Below are 8,114 nucleotides of genomic sequence, written 5' to 3'. Positions count from 1 at the left end.
GACTCCCTTCTCGGCCAGGGCACCCTAAAAATCTAACCTGAAGGACTAGTTCAGGCCATGAAGGGAAGTAGGGGTTGGACATGCCTCATTAGACCCCTCCAGCATTAACATCAACACAGACCTTAAGTCTGATAAGAAATTTACTTTTCTCTCTAAAGCCTGCTACTTGGAGGCTTTATCTGCATGATAAAACCTAGGTCTCCACAACCCCTATGGTAACTCAGACATTCTTTTCTACAGATAACAGCTCTTTCAACCAATTGCCAATCAGAATCTGTTTAAATCTACCTGTGGCCTGGAAGCCCTCCCCACCTTTTTTTGTCCCGCCCTTCCAGATGGAGCCAATATAGATCTCACATGTATTGATTGATGTGTATTATGTCTCCCTAAAATGTATAAATGCAAGCTGTACTCCAACCACCTTGAGCACATGTCATCAGGACCTCCTGAAGCTGTGTTGCAGGTGTATCCTTAACCTTGGCAAAATAAACTTTCTTTTTTTTTGAGACAGAGTCTTGCTTTGTCGCCAGGCTGGAGTGCAGTGGCGCAATCTTGGCTCACTGCAAACTCCACCTCCCAGGTTCAAGTGATTCTCCTGCCTCAGCCTCCCGAGTATCTGGGACTACAGGCACACGCCACCACGCCCAGCTAATTTTTGTATTTTTAGTAGAGACGGGGTTTCACCATGTTGACCAAGATGGTCTCGATCACTTGACCTCGTGATCCGCCCGCCTCAGCCTCCCAAAGCGCTGGGATTACGGGCGTGAGCCACCGTGCCCGGCTGGCAAAATAAACTTTCTAAATTGATTGAGGCTTGTCTCAGATACTTTTTGGTTTACACACTTTCAGGACCCTGTGATGACACTGGGCCCACCTAGATAATCCAGGATACGTTCCCTATTCTCAGGTCAGCTAATCAGTTACCTAAATTCCGTTTGCAACTTTAGTTCCCCCTTGCCATGTAACATAGCATGGGTATAGGTTCCTGGGATTAGGATGTGGGCATCTTGGTTGGGGGGGGGCAGTGTTCTGCCTACCACACTAATCAAAGTTTTGCTATTTAACTGATAAGACAAATGGGAACCAGGCCAAAGTAAGCAAAGATGGACTTACTTGGATAATTACAACATGTATATATTTTGTCATGTGGGATATTTCAGGATTGTGAACATCTGGAGAGCACAGCATGATGGGGCTGGGGAGTGCTTTGGGAGGAAGTGGGAGGCAGCGTAGGCAAAACTGAAAGTGACAAGAGCTTAAACCAAAGTTATGTTACTGCAAAAAGTAGAAGAGCTGTGCTGTAAGTAAATCAGCAAGGAGGGGTTTAAGTAGGGTCTAATGTAATGATGAAGCCCAGCTACAGTGTCTTTGGGCTGGGTTAGCTACCCTGACTCATCAAGTGCTGGCGACTGAACAAGGTTATGGAAGTCGTGATCTCGTGTGTATTGATTACCAAATGGCTGGCCACATAAAAATGGACAACTTTTGTTAAAAGACTGTCTGGGCTCAGATGCAGCTGCAGGTTTTTAGCAACTGGAAGGCATTTAAGTAAAGCTCAGGGGAGCTGCAGGAATGGAAGTTGCTGACTTCCTATCAAAAAAGCTGCCTATTCTGATTTCTCTTCAGAGCCCCAAATACTCTCTCTAGCCCTGAGCCAGCGATGGCTTAAGGCTCCACATTGCAGAATGGAGAGGTGGGTTGAGGTGCATGTGTGTGAGCGTCTCTGCTTAGGCAGGGTCCTTTTCCACAACGAAACCTTTTGCTCATGTTTACAATTCACTGAATAAAAGTTTAAAAGTCTAGGAACATACAATTCAAAAGGACTTGATGACCTCATCAATTTCTCCTGCCTTAGTAGAGCTGAGTGTCTGGGGCTTCCAGGCAAGTTACTTGTGAATATGTGTAAGGAAATTTAAGGTATGTTTTAAATAAACATACCAGAGCTTATGCATCCCACATGAGGCTCTCCTTCAAAGCAATCTCCCTGGAAGATGAATTACTTATTCCAAAGACGCTGTTAAAAACACTCTGGATCGTTTCTTTTTCAACACTGAAGTGAATGGAGTATCTTGATGAGGACAAATATTTACCCTTTAAAGGTGGATTTGATTTTTAACAGCTAAAATTCATTTAGATCAAAGTCTGAGGAATAAGGTGCATGATCAAGTTAATACCATTTTAGATTAAAAGATGAGGATGATAAAATTGAGACTCATTTTCTCATGAGGATTGTGTATGGTTCTGAAGGCCAAAGAGCCTGAACAATGGCAGTATTGATGGGGTAAGCTGGCACTTTTCAAAGAGATTTCTTTAAAAGACAACACATTTGAAAGCAGCAATTTTTGGAATCTATTTTTTTAAGTCTATTGCCTCAGAGAGACACTGTAGAATAGTGATTAGAAGCATAGGCTCTCAAAGCAGTCCTGGAATCTAAGCTCAGCATTACCATATATAATATCAACTGTGTGACTTCAAGCAAGTCACTTAACTTGTGTAAGCTTCATTTTCTTTTTTCTTTCTTTTTTTTTTTTTTTGAGATGGAATCTCACTCTGTCACCCAGGCTGGAGTGCAGTGGCACTGTCACAGCTCACTGCAACCTCTGCCTCCCAGGTGCAAGTGATTCTCCTGCCTCAACCTCCGGAATAGCTAGGACTACAAGTGTGTGCCACCATGCCCAGCTAATTTTTGTATTTTTGGTAGAGATGGGGTTTCACCATGTTGGCCAGGATGGTCTTGAACTCCTGACCTCAAGTGATCTGCCCGCCTTGGCCTCCCAAAGTGCTGGGATTACAAGTGTGCGCCACTGTGCCTGGCGAGCTTCATTTTCTTCATCTGAAAGGGAGGATTATAATATTAACTACTGACTGGGCATGGTGGCTCACGCCCGTAATCCCAACACTTTGGGAGGCTGAGGTGGGCGGATCACCTGAGGTCAGGAGTTCAAGACCAGCCTGGCCAACATGGTGAAACCCTGTCTCTACTAAAAAATACCAAAAAATTAGCTGGGTGTGGTGGCGCATGCCTGTAGTCCCAGCTACTAGGGAGGCTGAGGCATGAGAATCGCTTGAACCTAAGAGGCGGAGGTTGTGGTGTGCCGAGATCGCACCTCTGCACTGCAGCCTGGGCAACAGAGCAAGACTGTCTCAAAAATATATAATAATAATAAAAATAATATTAACTACTTCACAGATGGCTATGAGGAATAAATCAGGTCATATATATGAAAAGCATGAGGTTATGTATGCAGAACCCCTATTCTACTACCTGACATATAATAAGTGCCCGATAAATTGTGGCTATTGTGTTTCTTCTTTGTCACATTGTGTACACATAAACATATGACTATTCATGCCTAGACGGGAGTAAATCCATAATGTTGATTGTATTTGTGATGTGTATGACAATACTAGTAACTATCATTTATTATACAGTTGTCGTGAGTCAAACCCTTTCAAGCCTCATGATAACCCCCTTACAGGCAGGTACTATTATTGCTGGACCCATTCTTACAGATGAGGAAGTTGAGGCTTAATGAGGTTAAGTAAACTGCCGAAAGGCATTCAGCTACAAAGCTGTGGAGTCAGGATCTGAAGCCAGGCACTCTGACACTTTTAACCCTTTCCCACACAGCAGCTTCTGAAGCCCTGTCAGTCCTCTTCACAGTGACATGAAGACATCACGAGTAGATGTTCAAGTATGGACACTGAAACCTCAGGGGCTGGATTTGAGTTTGAAGCCCAGCTTACTCACTCACCTGTCATGTGGCCCAGGGGACTAATGAAGACATGATTCCAGGACAGCATCTAGTACAGTCTAGTCCTCAGGAAACAGGGACTGAAATTCAACATGGATGAAACCTCAATCAACTGAGCGTTCCATGCTCAGAATGGTTTTGGTCCCCCATCCCCTACCTTTGAGACATATAAGCTCCCCTGGGCGATAGTAGTACGAGTGTTCTGAAAGCCTTTGGTGATAGCCGAAGTATGAAAAAGCAGCCTTACTGATAGTGGAAAATTCTCCTGAAAGTGGGCAAAGTGTTTCCATCAGATTATGGCCAAATTCCAGCTGGGGTGGAGGAGGTGACAGACAAAACCACTTAGTGTTCCTACTCAGTCCACAAGCTGACACTCTGATCAAGCACTTTTCCTAGCACGTGTTCTTGGAGAGCAGCTTGTTATCTGAGGCTGGGGGCCGGGGCTGCCTGCCAATCCCCGGCCCGCAACAGTGCTTTCTCATAGAGTAACATTAAGTCTGAATAGTCACAGGGAAATCTAACATTGCTTGCAGTTTAGTCTCTGGCTGGTCTGGATCATTCATTCATTCATTCCTCTTTCTTCTGCATCTGAGAGACTCCACACCAGGTTCCTGGGAGTGATTCTGATCTTGGGGACATGTGGTGATTCATTTTTAAAAAGAGGCTTATTTACACGACTACATCCGCTACGTGCTTTTTTATCTGTTCTTTGTTGTTGCCTGGAATGACACCTGTTAAGTGACCTAAATTGTGCCTTCTACCTGCCCTTTAAAAGGACAGAGCAACATAAATTTAAATGCATGTTTGGTAGAAGGTGCTTTATTTTCCACCAGAGAAAGTATATAATATGGAATTGACAATGTTCAAAGGTGCCTCTGATGACTTTTGCTAAAATTCTTCTCAACTGCCCAGTTTCTCACCCCATGAAAAACCAAGCACTGTCCTAGTTAAGTATCACCCACCCAAGAACCTTTACAAATGTGAACTTGCTTTCCTACTTGGTCAGCATCCATTCCCGACCCAGAAATGTTATCCTCAATATTGAAATTAAAATGGCTTTCCTGGTTAGTTATCTCCCTTTTCTCACCTGTAAATGAGAACCTTTAAAAATGATTTCTGAGACACCTTCCAGCGGCCAAACTTGTGATTCTCTGTTTTGTAAGACAAATGTGTGAGTCTCTCTGTGCCCCAAACAGCAAGCCATCATTCTAACCCAAATATTATTCATTTCATTCATTAGCTTAATAAATGCTTGGTGAATGAGCGACTGAATTAATTAATGAATGCCTACTGTGTTCCCCGCCCAGGAACACATGGATAAATAAGACAGTTTCTGCCTTTCAGCAGCTCACACTGAAGAGAGAGACAGATGTATAAACAGAAGTGCTGCTCAGTTTAACTTTCTTTTCAGTGAGTTTTATTAACTTATTATAATAAACATTTTAATTTATTTAGTGCTTAGTCTGTGTCAGGCATGCTGCTGGGTGTTATACAATGAATCTTCACACTCACTCTACAAAATAGGCATTATTGACCTTATTTTAGTGGCTCACGCTTGTAATCCCAGCACTTTGGGAGGCCGAGGTGGGCGGATCACGAGGTCAGGAGATCGAGACCACAGTGAAACCCCGTCTCTACTAAAAATACAAAAAAAATTAGCCGGGCGTGGTGGCGGGCGCCTGTAGTCCCAGCTACTTGCAGAGGCTGAGGCAGGAGAATGGCGTGAACCCGGGAGGCGGAGCTTGCAGTGAGCCGAGATTGCGCCACTGCACTCCAGCCTGGGCGACAGAGCGAGACTCCGTCTCAAAAAATAAAATTAAAAAAAAAAAAAAAAGAAAACCAAGGTCAGCAAGTGACAGACTTGATCTGGTTGGCTCCTAATCACGTGTTTGTGGTATGTGATTACTGAGTCATATGTGTATGATATGAGATATATGATCTTTACTGGTTCTGGAAAGAAAAGCAAAATGGCACCATGATTTGATCTCAGTGGAAGGCAGCAAGTGGTGGTGTTTCCAATTCATTCGCTTAACCAACATTGAACATCTTCTCAATGTCCAACTTACACTAGACACTGGGGATAAAATTAAAAAGCTAAGCATTCTTCTAATCTCCTAACGCTGTCGGTTTTTAAAAAGGATAAAGAAGGCCGGGCATGGTGGCTCATGCCTGTAATCCCAGCACTTTGGGCAGCTGAGGCGGGCGGATCACCTGAGATTGGGAGTTCAAGACCAGCCTGACCAACATGGAGAAACCCTGTCTCTACTAAAAATACAAAATTAGCCTGGCATGGTGGCACATGCCTGTAATCTCAGCTACTCAGGAGGCTGAGGCAGGGGAATCACTTGAACCCAGAAGGCAGAGATTGCAGTGAGCTGAGATCGCGCCATTGCACTCCAGCCTGGGCAACAAGAGTGAAACTCCATCTCAAAAAAAAAAAAAAAAAAAAAAAGAAGAAGAAGAAGAAGAAAGAAGTGTCAACTAATAATTGCAATGAAATGGGACCAATACTATGATGTACATAGCAACAGAGTGCTCTGGGATCCCAGAGAGGAGAACAACTCACCCTGGGCTGGAGGACCTTTCAGCTGAGCATTGAAGGATAAGAGTTCACCAGGCAGAGAGGATGGAGGAGGGCATTCTAAGCAGAGGGAACAGAAAGTGCAAAAAGCTAGGGATGTGAACAGAACACTGCATTCAGGGAATAATGAGAAATTCCACATGGCTGAGTGTAGAGGAAGCGAGTGAGCCTGGAGGCTGATGGAGCCAGCTGGAGCACTCGGTTGGGGCCATGCTGAAGAGCCAGTTCAGAATTTATCTTATGACTGATAGAGATTTTTTTAGGGGGGATAGTGACATCATCTGATTTTTTTTTTTAACAAGAGAACCCTGGCTTCCCGGTGGAGCAGTGATTATCAGCCCTGGCTACACATTAGAATAATACGGGGAGCTTAAAAAAGTCCTGTGCCTATGTTGCAGACCGGAGCAATTAAACAGGAAGTCCTGGGAGTGGGACCCAGGCATCAGTATTTTCAAGACTATTCCAATGTGCAATCAAGGTTGAGAACTACTGGTATGGGGAATACTCCAGGGAAAAAATTGGTGGCTGGAAGGCCAGTTAGGAGACTACAGGGCAAGACCTGCAGAACACAGCCAGGATAGTGTTCTCACTTTAGTGAATGCAGATTTACCAGGCTCCACCCTACCCAGTTCCAGATTCAGTCTTTGCATTTCTAACCACTTCCCAGGGGATGCTGATGTTGCTGGTACAGGGACCTCACTTCGAGAACCACATAGCCTGGCACTGGCGATAGAAGAAAATGGACTGAAAGGTATTTAGGAGGCAGGGAGAGGGGAATCAGGCAATTGGGAGGATGGTGATGCTATTAACCAAAATGAGAATGGAGAAGATCTTTTTTGCTTTGTTTTTGATGTAGGGAGAAGTTTGGACATGCAGAATTTGACATATTTGTTAGAAACATCTAGGTGAAATCACCTCATCAAGCAGCTGGAATTACTTTTCTAACCATCAGGAAAAAGTGAGGCGAATTCTGGGACAAATTAGGACCTTAAACTTACCCTAATTGAAGATAGATATGAACCTTTATATAGCTTGAGAATATATATTACTTATAATTAGAAACCTTTGGCCATGTGTGGTGGCTCATGCCTGTAATCCCACTACTTTGGGAGGCCAAGGTGGGCAGATTGCTTGAGCCCAGAAGTTCGAGACCAGCCTGGGCAACATGGTGAAACTCCATCTTTATTAAAAAAAAAAAAAAAAATTAGCTGAGTATGGTGGCGTGAGCCTGTAGTCCCAGCTATTAGGGAGGCTGAGGCTGCAGTAAGCCATTATTGTGCCTCTGCACTCCAGCCTGGGTGACAGAGGAGACCATCTCAAAAAAACAAACAACAAAAAAAAAGAAAAAGAAAAACACTTTTTTTTTTTTTTTCTGATGACATGTTTGATTAACAAAAGACTAATGGTGTTCTTTTAGCCACTGGAAAAAAAAAGATTGTATATATATATATATATATATATATATACAGTTAACCCTTGAACAACGTGGGTTTGAACTGCATAGGTCCACTTATAAGTGGATTTTCTTCTGCCCCTTCCACCCTGAGACAGCAAGACCAACCCTTCCTCTTCCTTCTCAGCCCTTTCAACATGAAGACAGAAAGTTGAAGACCTTCATGATGATCCACTTCCATTTAATGAACAGTAAATATATTTTCTCTTCCTTATGATTTTCTTAATAACATTTTCTTTTCTCTAGCTTACTTTATTGTAAGAATACAGTATAAAATACATACATAAAATGTGTGTTAATTGGTTGTTTATCTTATTGGTAAGGC

The sequence above is a fragment of the Symphalangus syndactylus genome, chromosome 8 (genome assembly GCF_028878055.3).
Source record: "Symphalangus syndactylus isolate Jambi chromosome 8, NHGRI_mSymSyn1-v2.1_pri, whole genome shotgun sequence".
Lineage (NCBI taxonomy): Eukaryota > Metazoa > Chordata > Mammalia > Primates > Hylobatidae > Symphalangus > Symphalangus syndactylus.
This window is presented reverse-complemented; position numbering follows the sequence as displayed.